This window comes from Tauraco erythrolophus, chromosome 2 (genome assembly GCF_009769465.1).
Source record: "Tauraco erythrolophus isolate bTauEry1 chromosome 2, bTauEry1.pri, whole genome shotgun sequence".
NCBI lineage: Eukaryota > Metazoa > Chordata > Aves > Musophagiformes > Musophagidae > Tauraco > Tauraco erythrolophus.
Window position 1 is genome coordinate 111,955,791 of NC_141466.1, and position 12,776 is coordinate 111,968,566.

General features: G+C 42.3%; 1 non-coding gene across 1 annotated transcript; it reads left to right on the forward strand.

Annotated features, from left to right (window-relative positions):
* Positions 1-11,408: 11,408 nt before the first annotated feature.
* Positions 11,409-11,481, forward strand: TRNAT-UGU (transfer RNA threonine (anticodon UGU)). Its single transcript has one exon. It is a non-coding gene; the product is annotated as a tRNA-Thr (tRNA).
* The last annotated feature ends 1,295 nt before the right edge of the window (positions 11,482-12,776 follow it).

A 12,776-nucleotide genomic window follows, 5' to 3' on the forward strand; every position in this document is an offset into this window, starting at 1 on the left:
GGTGTCACTGATATTTTCTAACCTGTCCCCCAGCAGGTCAGGTGGAAAGCGTCACTCTGGGGTTTCTTCAGCTGAAGTTTGATTGATTAGCTCTTGCTGAACCAAATTGTTTCTGTTAGTGCTTCTGTAAACAAGCTAATTAACAAACCTCTACTAGACTGTATTCAGTGTATGCATTTAGCAGTGGCATCTGCACTAACTAAATCAGACTGGAGCAAGCACACCTACACCTGGCACAGTATCCAGTGGAGAAAGCACATTAGACTTCTTTTTGTTCACAGTTTTTCCTCCTTTCCCTCAAACCCGGTGACCCTCTGTGACAAAGATTTATAGAACTTGCAGTCTAAAGGGGGTCATTGCAGAGCAAGCAAGCATAAAATGAAAATGGAAGAGGTAACTGGAGATTAGCTTAAACTTAGATTCATGTCGTACAATTATCATTGTAAATTCAGGAGTTCAGAGGAGACAGCAATGTGCTATTATTTCTCACTAAGCACGTTGGAGTGATTTAGAACAAGCGACCATTGGTGCAGCTAGAAACAACAAGTGAGTCTTGAAATTACCTTGACTTGCTACTTGCTGCTTTAAAGATAAGCTGCGATGATCCACCTTCCAGCCTGCAATTCTCAATTCTCACGAGGAAAAACAGCAAGATCTGAGATTTTCAGCAAGGCATTTGTAAAAACATCCCTTTGCTGGGACTGCTGAGGAACATTCACTGGGGAAAGAAAAAGGCGAAATGAACACCAAAGAACAAAAAGTCTCCTTGCATTGATTTATTCTCCAGTTCACATTCTTAGGCACTGAATTATCCGTCTTTCGTGTAAAATGATGCATTTATTGCTATCTATTTTCCAGACATCCCACAATTTATACCAAGAATTCTCCCTATAGAGAACTCTCAGCCCAAGGACACATCTAAGGGGATGGGTATAAGCAAAGCCACGCTTCTTTGCCTTTCCTTCTCAGCTTAGCGCACTAAGAACAACGTGGGTCTCTACTCTTGCTTCATAGACATGTTCAAGGACTCTAAATGTTAAACTTGCATGTGAGGCTAAGAATGGTTTAGGACTGACCATGCGCACTCCTCACTAACTCAGAAGTATCTGGTGGACTGGAGATTAAACTAGTGCTTTTACATTACTGCTGCTTCTTTTTCTGTTCTCCAGAGGACTTTAAAATGTGCCTATTTATTCTGGGAAGGATCCAAACAAGTTTCATTCACTTGTCCTATAAAACCACAATAGCTGAGTCAGTCTTTAAAATCTTTTTAGTGTTGTTTCCTTCAGATAGTACTTATTTATTTACCATAAATACAAATGGATCAATTTTTATTTACTTGAAGATGTGACCTTTTTTTTTTTTTCCAGAACTGTTTGAAAGAGAAATTTCTCATTCGTAATTTCTTGCACCATATTAATGGGCACTAGTGCCTTCAACCTTGAACCAATTCTGCTTCAACTGTAGAACTAAATGAAAAGCTAATTAATATTCTTAATAGGAAGACAGCAATCAAACACTGGCCAGATTTATCCCACTGCCAGAATTACTTCAACCAGAAGAACGGCCAATGAAGCAAAAGGTAAGTGTAATTTTCAGCCTAGGGTTGCACTGGTAGAAAGGTCCCTGGAGCTGGGTCCACTGTAGGTAAGGCATCTCATTCTTTCTTTTGCAATTTTTCTGGAAGACCGATATAGAGCTTTTCCACCATGCAGAGGAGATGCTAGCAGGAAAACAAGAATGCCTCATAAGCATGTCCATAACACAATCCCACAACTCAGTACTGTCTTAACCGGAAGACTAAGAACATTTCATAGATAAGCTGCTAAATTATTCCCTATTTTGTAAGTTAAGACGTGTTTGATAGCCCAGAAGGTATAAAGACACTGTAAGAACTAACAAATACCAGGCAAAGGATATTCCACATAATCTGTATTTGAATTGCCCTGCTGATAAGGAATGTGATCTTAACACACTGGATTTCGTGCTCTGGGTCACAGTGGATGACCCAACTGTTTCACAGCCTGTATTTCAGTGAATGGAGTGACTCTTTGTTCCTCTCCTCTTTCTCAATGAGAATGACTGGAGATCAAAAATAAGAAAAATAACCAGGACAACAACAAACAAGGCTCCCTCAAGAGCAGAAAGACATTACACCTCTCAAATGAAGACATGCTAGAAGGCACAGAAAAGGACTATGGACTGGTACAAGCCAGACATTTCAGCACACTTCTGAAAGTGACACCACTTAAATATTCTGCTGATCTGAGATCTAAACAGGCTCAGATTCATATACACAAACTCCTCACAGAATCATAGAATAGCTTGGGTTGGAAGGGACCTTTAAAGGTAATCTAGTCCAACCCTCCGTGCAATAAGCAGCATCATCTTCAACTAGATGAGGTTGCTCATCACCTCCTTTCAATCTGACTGGAAATGTAAGTCCTGTAACTTGTAGACTGACTTGGTTATCATTTATTTGGCAGAAGTGTCTCTGCATCCTGACCCTGATCACTCCCTGCTTCTGACTACACAGAAATATTGACCCAGTCTTTCCACAGGGCTTGAACCAGCTCCACCCCACATTGCAGAAATCGGGACCTTGATAAATCCACTGCCCTTCAGCCAGTCCTGGCTGGAGGTTACAAATGAGTCACTTCTAAATTTACTCATGTAATAGCAAAGTAAATTGGGACAAGCATTTTCCAACACATTAGGAGCATTAATACATTAGTCACCTAAGCAAATTAAGATGCTTAAGATATCTTCTCTACTCTATGGCAGGTTGAGGCATCCTTCAATTAAATTTTGGTTAGGAGAAGAATTAATAGGCATGTATAAGCTTTGAAAGAGATCTGTCGTGTATGAAGAGCAGCTGCTGATATTTATGCCCTACAGAGAGGCTCACTTGGAGTTTGATTACGATAGTCTTATGTTCTGATTCATGCATTACACTCAAGAACAATTTATCCCCTCATGCAGATGCGATCTAACCTCATCAGTCCCGTTTGACATTCTCAGTGGTGCTTTTAAAGCTTTTGGGCACATTTGATCATGGAGTCAGCTTGACAATTCTGCTTGAGGGGATTTGTCAAAGCCATTAGAGTGCAGATTGGATGCCAGTGTCTGAAGGATGTAGTATCACCTGCATTAGCCTTCATTAGCTAGCCGGGACCTCAGTGGTAGATATATCTGCACTACTATACAGTGAGCTAATTTAAAAAGAGACAAGCTTCAAACCAAAAGCTTTACACAAAGCTAAATCCAAATCCTCAAGATTCAAAACATTTTCATTCATTCTCTTCCCATTGATTTTCAGCTCTGCATGATGCGTTACATTTGGGAAAGCCAAAGAAAACAGATAGTACCTTGAGGAAGGCCATACTCTCAGGCTTTCCAACCCAATCGAAAGCAGGAAAAATGGCAACAAAGACACAAACCCAATCACAAAGCTGAACTGTGAGTCCAAGCTTACTCAAAAGAGAGGTTCAGGAGTCTGCAGACAGTTTGGTCCTTCAGAAGCAGAGGGTCTTGGAAACAGACATTCACTCACTGCTTCGAAAACCTGACAATACTTGGTCAGCAAAAGAGCAAAAGCATACTCTGAAATGGTAGCACCTGCCTAAAAATTGAAGGAGGGGAGATTTTTCATGCTCACTGCACAGGCTTATGGAAACAGTGTCAGTAGAGGAGCTGATCACTCAAAAGCTGGCCTTCAAACCTTTCCTAAATGTGGTTCAGGAAAACTTTACAGCAGCAACTTTGGGAGGAGTGGCTTCTACCAATTACTAGCATAAGGCTGGGAGCAGAATCATAGCTTCCCAGCATTCGGGACCAGTCACTTCTCAGATTCTTTTCTGTCTCATTTCTAATGGAAACAAGATCTGAGGAAAGGATACTCAGCTGGTCTATTATCCTAAAACAAAGCTGGTTTTAGATTTTACGCAGTGAGGCTGCAGTATATGTATGTACTAGTTGCTATTTTTGTTCACCTCGTATACTGTAGATATTCATAACTTGGTCAGAGTGTACGTAGGACCCTCAGCAGTTTGGCAGCTGAAGACAACAAAACCGGAGTACATTGAACTACAGCCACCTGTGCAATCTATGTTCAAATCCTCAACCATCAACGAGAACCAAAGGACTGGATTGCAGAGCAGGGCTTCAATAGGACATGAAAATTTACAAGTGGTAAAGTATACAGAAATCTTCCATCCAACATTTTTTCATTTCAGTTTGTTCTGTGGTGCATGTTGGTCCAGTCCAATAACTGGGGAGATAAATGCATTCTCCTGGGAGAGAAGAACAGAGCTGCTGAGCAACACGTTTTTTCGTTCACAGAACAATTGATAGGCCTGTATGTAGACAGGACCGTACAAGTCCATCCAGCTTAATCCTAAAAACAGAGAAGGGAATCTGTAAATTCCTATTCTCATTTAGTGTCCAGGAGCCACAGACCCTACCTGGAGGCTGAAACACCTGGCCCCAGCCACTCCTCCGGAGTACATTTCTGCTTCAGCAGAAGGGTCCTGGGCTGCCCATCCCAGGGTGGCGAGGACAGGTCTTTGAACGCCTGAAGGTCAGAGCACGGCTCTCCCCAGGCATACGAGGAAATGAGGGCAGGATATTATCATAGAATGGTTTGGGTTGGAAGGGACCTTAAAGATCATCTAGTTCCAACAACCCTGCCATGGGCAGGGACATATTCTGAACTAACTGCACAGAAAAGTAAACATGGTCACTTTTATGACTCTAACTCACAAACTGTTGTCTCTAGCAGCAAACATATGGCAAAATCAGAAACAGAGCTGGGAACAAAACCGTATTTTCAGTTCATTTACTTTTCCCAGGAGGAAAAAATACAAATCACCTAGTTTCAGTTATCATGTCCAGCACTTAAACAACAGTTGGCTTTTCACAGTTTATGTATTATTTATTATACATGCATCTTTCCTCCATCTACCTTAAGAGAGCTCCAGAACAAAGAACAATTTATTCCTTGATTAGCATAGAGACTGTCTGCCTTTGGGACTCAAATGCGTTTCACAGGAAAGGGAATGTGAGCACTTGAGGAAGGCACCCGATAGTTGTGACAGGTCTTTTATTTTGCTTTCCCAGTAATTGAAACCCAGAGCAGACCCACATAATTGTGTCTCACTTGGGTAGCTGCATCCTCAGTTGAGCCAGATATTCAAACCCGTGCAAACAGGTGACGGCTGAGACAACAGCCTCTCATCTACAGCAGTGCTGAGACACATTCCCACTTCCCTGCTTCCCACTGAGCTGCAAAAGGAACTTAGTACCTATAGCTTTATTGCTCTTCAGAAGAAACCATCACAAAAAGTTCATTTAAAACAAGGATTTTGAATCTTATTAAGAAGCTTTGTAACCTGTGTCTAAAAACAGCAACAGAAAAATGAATCTGTTGATAGTTTTTTTTTTCCAGAGGTAAGGAGTTTTGGGCCATCCTGTTGTGGTATTTTCATTCCATTACAGCCCACTTGAAATCTTTTGAGTCTATTTTTACACTGATAACAATAAGATTTTGCATTTATAGAGCATACTACAAACAAACACATCCGCCATCCCTTTAAGAGTCTGGGAAGGAAATGCTGAACAGGTATGGAAACAGGGCATAGGGTTAAGTAGCAGAGCCCATGTCAGAGTAAGGATAGGGACTTTGGATCTCCTGGTTCCTCTGCCTCACACTCATTCCTGAATTGGCTGTTTTCCAAATAATTTTAAAAGCTTGCTCGGAACATATGATCAGTACATTTGTAGCTTGGTTTTCCTTGGAAAAGTATTCATGTGATCACACTGGTTGCCAATCCCACTCCCAAGTAACTTTCAAATCTGCTAACTGGTTTCAACCAAATTTGAGAAGATTAACGGCCTCAAAGATGGTTGTATATTCCTGCACTTTTTGGAAACCAAAAACTGAGCCAAGGCCTTCAGGTTAGTGTCTCCAGAGAGGGAAAACACAGCTGCTCTCCCTTCTGCTTAGCAGCACAAACATACATATGTGTGTACATACATACACAGACACAAACATACATGTTTAGCGGCAGATGGGCCAGCACATGCATGGCTACGGGCCAGCTATTTCCTGCCTTGTGAACCTCTACAAGGTACATGCAAGGACAAGAAGCTGGGCGATGGCAGCACGCCACTTTCAACGAGCTGTCTCTTTTGGGCAGCTGGCATAGCTGACACACAGACCAGGGCTGGGAGGCACAGTGCAGCCACGCTTCATCTGCGGGGAGCTTTGGGTAGGTTCAGAGGGTGCAAAGCACACCCAGCCAGAGGATGGTGCTCGCAGCTTCACTGGTCAGAGCATGGTGAGACGTGTTACAGCACTGTCTTCACTCACCTGCTCCCTCTGATGATGGCTCCAGGAGGGGAAGCCCTCATGTTCTCCCAGAGAGAGGGAGTGCTGGGCGATCTCTCTCTGTCCCTCCCTGGCTGGGCTCCAGGAACGTCTCTGTCTTCAAGGCAAAAACCAGGCTTGGTCAAGTCCTCTTGTGCACTTTGAAGAATACTTTGTCTTTTGGCTAAGAGACAGACCTCCTGAATGTTTTCAGCAAGGAGATCTTTTTTGATACTAACATAAACAGACACAACTACTTTTTAATCCAGGATAGGAAAAAATAAATATTCTAGCTCTTTCTCAAACTACATAACTGTCATGAAAACATCTTTCACTTGCAGTTAGGTTAGTTTGGAGCAGGTAACATCCTCATTTTTCAAAGGTGCTAAAGATCACCAGGTACTTTATCATCACAATCAGAAACACTTTATTATAACAAATAGCTTCCATTCTGATCTGGATCGGAGAAATAACTCTGAAGCAAACAAAATTAGATTACTTCTCTTCTGCTTGGATCCCTCACATTAAGAAAATCACATAAGATGCATGTTAGCTTCAAGAAAAATAAAAAAGTAACTGCATGGTGTTCCGCAACAGGAGAGCACAATGAGGCAGAGACAGAACCATTACTCTAGAGCATGACTTGAGAATAGTGATGGCTTCTCCATAGAAAAGTACTGATGCTCAAATGTGAGTGATGAGCACTACAACAGCCCTTACATGAGCTGGCCTGCAAGCAAATAGAGAGCATGGAATACGATTATCTTCACATTTCCCTTGGGTGCTATGTCACTTTTCTGAAGGGAGGAAAAAAAAAAAAAAAAAGAAAACTGAATCTTTACAGACACATCAGTCCCTGACTCCTCTTCAGAGCTGTGCAAAATGCTGTTAAAAAGATAAGAATTGTTTTTGCATGTAATAATGGACGTTTGCCCAAAAGAAGAGTATTGAGATTACCAACATAATTTTGAAAGGTCATCATATCATCATCATCAAAGAGTAGCATGTTTGAACTTTCCAATGGAAAGTGGAGTATCAGAAAAGGGGAAGGGGGCACACCAGTATCTCATGCTATGATGCAGTAGGGGTGCAAGCAGTGCACAAGCTCAAACCTGGAAACAGGCTTCATAGCACCTTATCCAGCCTTTGTTACAAAAGGTAATCGTTAGTGGTAAAATCATAGCAGGTCAATTTTGCTGATTTTTATTTAGTTCTAGCTCATGCTTTATATCCAATGTTTCAAGCACAAGTGGATCATTTCTGTGTCATTTGAAGAACAATGTTTTTTAAAAGGATTGATTTGATCAAAACTGCAGAAAAACAGGACGTTTCCTCAGACGTATCTCAACCAAACAAGACTTAAAGCTTCACATGCAGAAGAGAAAGCATGCCTCAACCACATGTTAAAATCCTTCAATGCCTAAAATACCCCAAAGACCAGCTCCGAAAGCCACCCGAACTCAGCAGGAAGTATCCTTCCGATTTTAATAACTTCTTATTCAAAAAAACCCTTGCATTTGTACAAGACAAAAAAAAAAATCCATCAGCACTTGCCAATTAAAAAGAACACATTGAACTCAGACATCTTTAGGTTACTACAGAGCTTCTTTAAGAAACCAAATGAACAGTACTGAACCTGTCAAACAATTTAGAACTCCCAGAACACCCTGTTTCATAAAGAGACTGCAGCTGGCCTACAAGTCCTTTCTCACAGAGGTTGACGAGGCAAGGCCAGGCAAGCATGCCAGTTTTGCTGATCTGTGCTTCTGCTGAGATAATCCCAGGTGCACTAGGCTGCCCTCGGGACACAGGAAATCAGATGTGAAGAGGACAGTGGCAGGCAAACCATGACAACCTGCAAGCAGATGCACCGTGTCTGCAGAGAAAACTGTCGCTGCTATTTATTTCGTACCGCTGCAGCCCAAAGCTGGTTGCTGGTCTGTGCAACAAAGAACTGAATCCTGCAAAACACCAGTAAAACTGAATTCAGCAGGGAACTGGATGGCAAGCCAGGCAAAGGAGTTTAGAAGAAGAGAATTCAGTAGGATAAGAGAATTTTTAGGGATAATTCATGAACCAGCTGTCTGAAGGGTCGTTCCTTTGGTTCACTTCTCCTGTTAGCATTACAAAGCATGATACAGCAAAAAGGTCATATGGAATATACATGAGATTAGCTCACTGCTCTTAACGAGACAGATATAAATTCGTAACAACATGTTTGACATCTGCGGACTGACACCAGCTTCACACACAGTTAAACATATTTGTTCAGGGAGCTAATCAGGAACAACTAAGCCATTTTTTAATAACAGCCTTGGTCTGCACTGAGGGCAAAACTACATCTATTCTTACACTAGCCACTCTGTTTTCTAGCTTGATGCCTATCCTTGCTGTAAAGAAGGTCTAGGATATATCTTTCAAATCCTGGTCCGTCTTAACAGCTTTCCTCAGGAAGGAGAAACTTTTCTGTATGCTTCTCCCAATAACCTCCAGTATTCCTTCCCTACCTTGAAAATGACTCTCTCACAAAACTTTTCTGTACGGAAGAAAAAGCCAAATGTGTTATACCAGCAAGACAGTTTGCAAAGGGCCTGCCTGCTTGTTTTCACATGGCTTTTACTAAACAGCTGCTATTAGCCCTTCACTTTTATCAGCATTAATTCACTGAACCAGACGAAAAGAATACATGTTTGGGAAGGCCCTGAGATAGCGAGGGGGACACACAACACAAGTTTAATCTTACTGCAAACCAGCAAAAGTTTTACAGAGCATATATAAGGGCGGATCTTTGTGTTTAGCACATCTTTAAAGGTAAATTGTCCTACAGAGCTTTTTTTAGAAACCTGTATGGTAAAAATTCACCCTTTTCAGCATTCAAAGTCTGTTAAAATATTTTCTCCCTCCTTTCACACAGTACTTAGGTTCCACCTACTGGCTTGCAACAGCAATGAACTGAAGACTGGGTAAGTATTGTATTGCCTAAACGCTTAATTTTTAAAATCTGTGTGCCTAATTGCAGAAATAATCAGAGTCTTCTTTAGGCATATAATTTATCTTGCCTTCTCCCTAAAAATTCTCTTGGCCCTCTGACGGGAATTTTCCAGCTACAGTTATTCTAATTTAAACATCTAAACCAAAAGGGTATTCCTGTGTGAACGAGACTGGGAGGATGGGCTGGCCAACAGCATTAGCAGCCTGCAGACACGAGCCATGCAGTGCTGCTGCATCCCTTCCCATACAGGTCTCCGTGGGTTCTATGTCTGGTCACTAGCTGAACTTAGTTGGTATGAACCTCTCACTTAACTGCTGATGCTTTCAGGATCGACTCCCTTCATAGTCAACTGAGAAACAAGCACTTCTAGATCATGATTCAGACGACCTATTTTAGAGGTTTACATTCAGGTGAGAAGAATTGGAACCTAGAAGTGCCTCATTTCCTCATTTCTTTTACAAAGAGACACTACAAGGCTTACTGATAGCATAGTACCTCCATCACACATCTTGAATCCCACCCCAGAGCGTCCAACTAAGACTCTGTCACACAGCATTTGAGGCGTAGCCCACCTTGCAGCAAGATTTAAGCAGACAGCAAAAGGAATCTGGAAGCAGGGCAACCACAGCAGTTACAGACTTTGCACCCAAGTTAAAAAACAGCAGTGACAGGTAGCCATACTACCACAGAAAACTTGATTTCAACCCTGTTCTGTTCTCAGAACACATCTCACTGCTGCTCAGCTCTGTTAGACTGATGAAGGCAGGTCTGTCATGTAGCAGGAAAAGTGTAAGACAGTTCTGCTCCTACCTACTATAAGGTTATAAAACAAGCTATGCTTATATTTCAGTTCCCTGAGACATGAACAGAACAACTCACCACAGACATTTTAGCCCTCTTTGGAAGATCTTTACCAGCTCTAAAGACTCACTATCTTCAAAGGCAAGGGAAAAAAAAGCAACCATCAAAGAAATGTGAAACTTCGCAAATTTATCAGCTGCCACATTAAAGGTCAAAAGCAGATATTTTAAAGTAATTTTAGTGTCTTACATAAACAACAAGAGAGAGTTCACCAGAACTGATCTAGTTTGTCCACAGAGATCGTATCCACTTAAAGAGAAGGTGAAATAAAATAAAAATAAAAATAAAAAAAAAAAGGAAGTTGACCTAGTTTGTGATTTGTGGAGCGTGGGATGGATGAAAGGTTTTTAACTCCTTAATGCAGCTTTTTCTGTCCATTCTCATTTCAAGGAGCTTTACTTTTGGCCACATGCAGTTTGAGGTTTGCAGCCAGCAAATCATGTCTGCTTTTCTAGAACATGACTCCAGTGTGCAGCAAAATTGCTCAGATTTATTACTCCAGAGCAGCGTATCTCAATTTCCTCTCCACAGCTTACCTTTTCACCTTCACCTAAACTATCATGGTGGAAAGCTGCGTGTGACAGACTGGCTCTTTTATGCAAATAAAAGGAGAAAGCCTTCAACTGTTTCAAGCTTCCTTGCTCTATAAAAGTTAAAAGAGAAACTTAGGCTACACCATACATATCTTGCTATTGGGTTCATACCCTAATCAACTTAGACTTGCGGTTTATTCGCAAGATAATTAAACCTGTTTTTCTGCAACAGTTATTTCACAAAACCTGAGAATATTTACACCACAGTGTTGATTATAATCTCTCCATTTAAACTGACTTTTTTTTTTTCTTTTCACTCTGCACAAAACCACATGTTATACAGCCTTACCTCCCAAAATCTTGAATCAGCTCCTACCACGAGGGCCAACTAGCTCCCTCCTTCACAGCACAGAGGACACTGCTCAACAGCCCGGGGCGGGGGAGGGGGAGCAGAGAACGTTGCAGCAATCCTTGAAGCAATCCTCTCATAAGCCTGGATTTGCCACTGAAATACTCCTCATTGGAACGGCAATTTTATTCTAAATTTGCAGCAGGTGCACCTGCCTGTGGCTAAAAGAGGGGAAAACCCCCTTGATTACCCTCAGCGGCCCGAGGAGCGGGACAGGAGCCGTCGGTAAAAATAGACTTGATAGGTGGCTCCATAGCTCAGTGGTTAGAGCACTGGTCTTGTAAACCAGGGGTCGCGAGTTCGATCCTCGCTGGGGCCTCCTGGAATTTTTCTTCTCTCCACCCTTATTTTTTCCTTCCTCAACGAGATGGGCAATTTCACTCCGTCCACCCACCGCTGTTTTTCGCCGGCCCTTCTCCTCTGCCTCCGCAGCCGCGGAGCGGCTGCGGAGGCAGAGGAGAGGGACCGGCGGATCGTTCCCGACGGGCTGGAAGCCACAACCGCGGCAGCGGGGCGTTACTTTTTGCAACCCGAAACGGTACGCCCGGAAGGTGGCGATAGGAGATCAGCGTCACGTTGAACCTGCAAAATGACGTCATTTCGCTTCTCCTCCTCTTTTAGGCCAAGGGCGGGAGTCTAAGGCGGGCCTTGACTCAAGCTCCACAAATAAACACAATTCTCGGGAAAAGAACGTTTGAGGTTTTTTACCGCCCCGTTTCCACGGTGAATGATGCAACTCTGTGGTCTTTGCTCTCCCTCTTCTTGCATCATCTTATTGCAAATCAATTTCACAGCATGCTCTGTGCACCAATGAGCACAGCGACCACTAGATTGGCTGCACCCCCTGCACCCCTCCAGTTCAGCTCTAAACCTCCCATGCTCCCAGGTCAGAGAAAAGACCCAACCGGGGAGAGCCGCAGACGGTTGTCCCCCCAACCCAGCATTTACCCTATGGCCAAGAGACATTCTCCAGAAGGACAGAATCTAACTTATGTTCAGTTAGAAGCCAGATGATAGATGCAGTCACGCAGCTGTAACTAGCATTTTTGGGAGGTGCTTAGTTTCTGTTGCTTTGGTTCTGTTTGTTTTTAAGATTTGCTGAACATTTCTAGCCCTTACGGAATCCTTTGGAACCTGCGGGTGATCCATACCTCAAAGAAAATATCTCTTTATAAAAATAAAAAAAAATCTGCTGATTTTATTGTCTGAAAGACAACTACTCTTAAAATATACTTTAACTGAAATACAATGAAAAGGACCAAAAAAAAGAGAAAGGTGGAGTCATTGACATGTCTGTTCCATATTCTTGGATTAAAGATGCAAATCCTGAAAGTTAGAGGCACTTGGATTTATTAGAGACATACACAGCCAAGTCTTACCAGTGAATGTCCGATGGCTCTCATAACTACTACCGTCAGAAGAGGACATCACAGCAGTATTTGCCAAGAAGGTTAATATTAGGAGGTTGGTGCTGTTAAGGTTTAATAGAACATATAGACTGCTAACATTGACATAGATGGAGGTACATCAGGAGGCACCGGCATAACAAGGCAACTGATTCTCTTCTATTTGGTCACTATGCAAAACATTCATTTCACCATCTTATAAGTGACT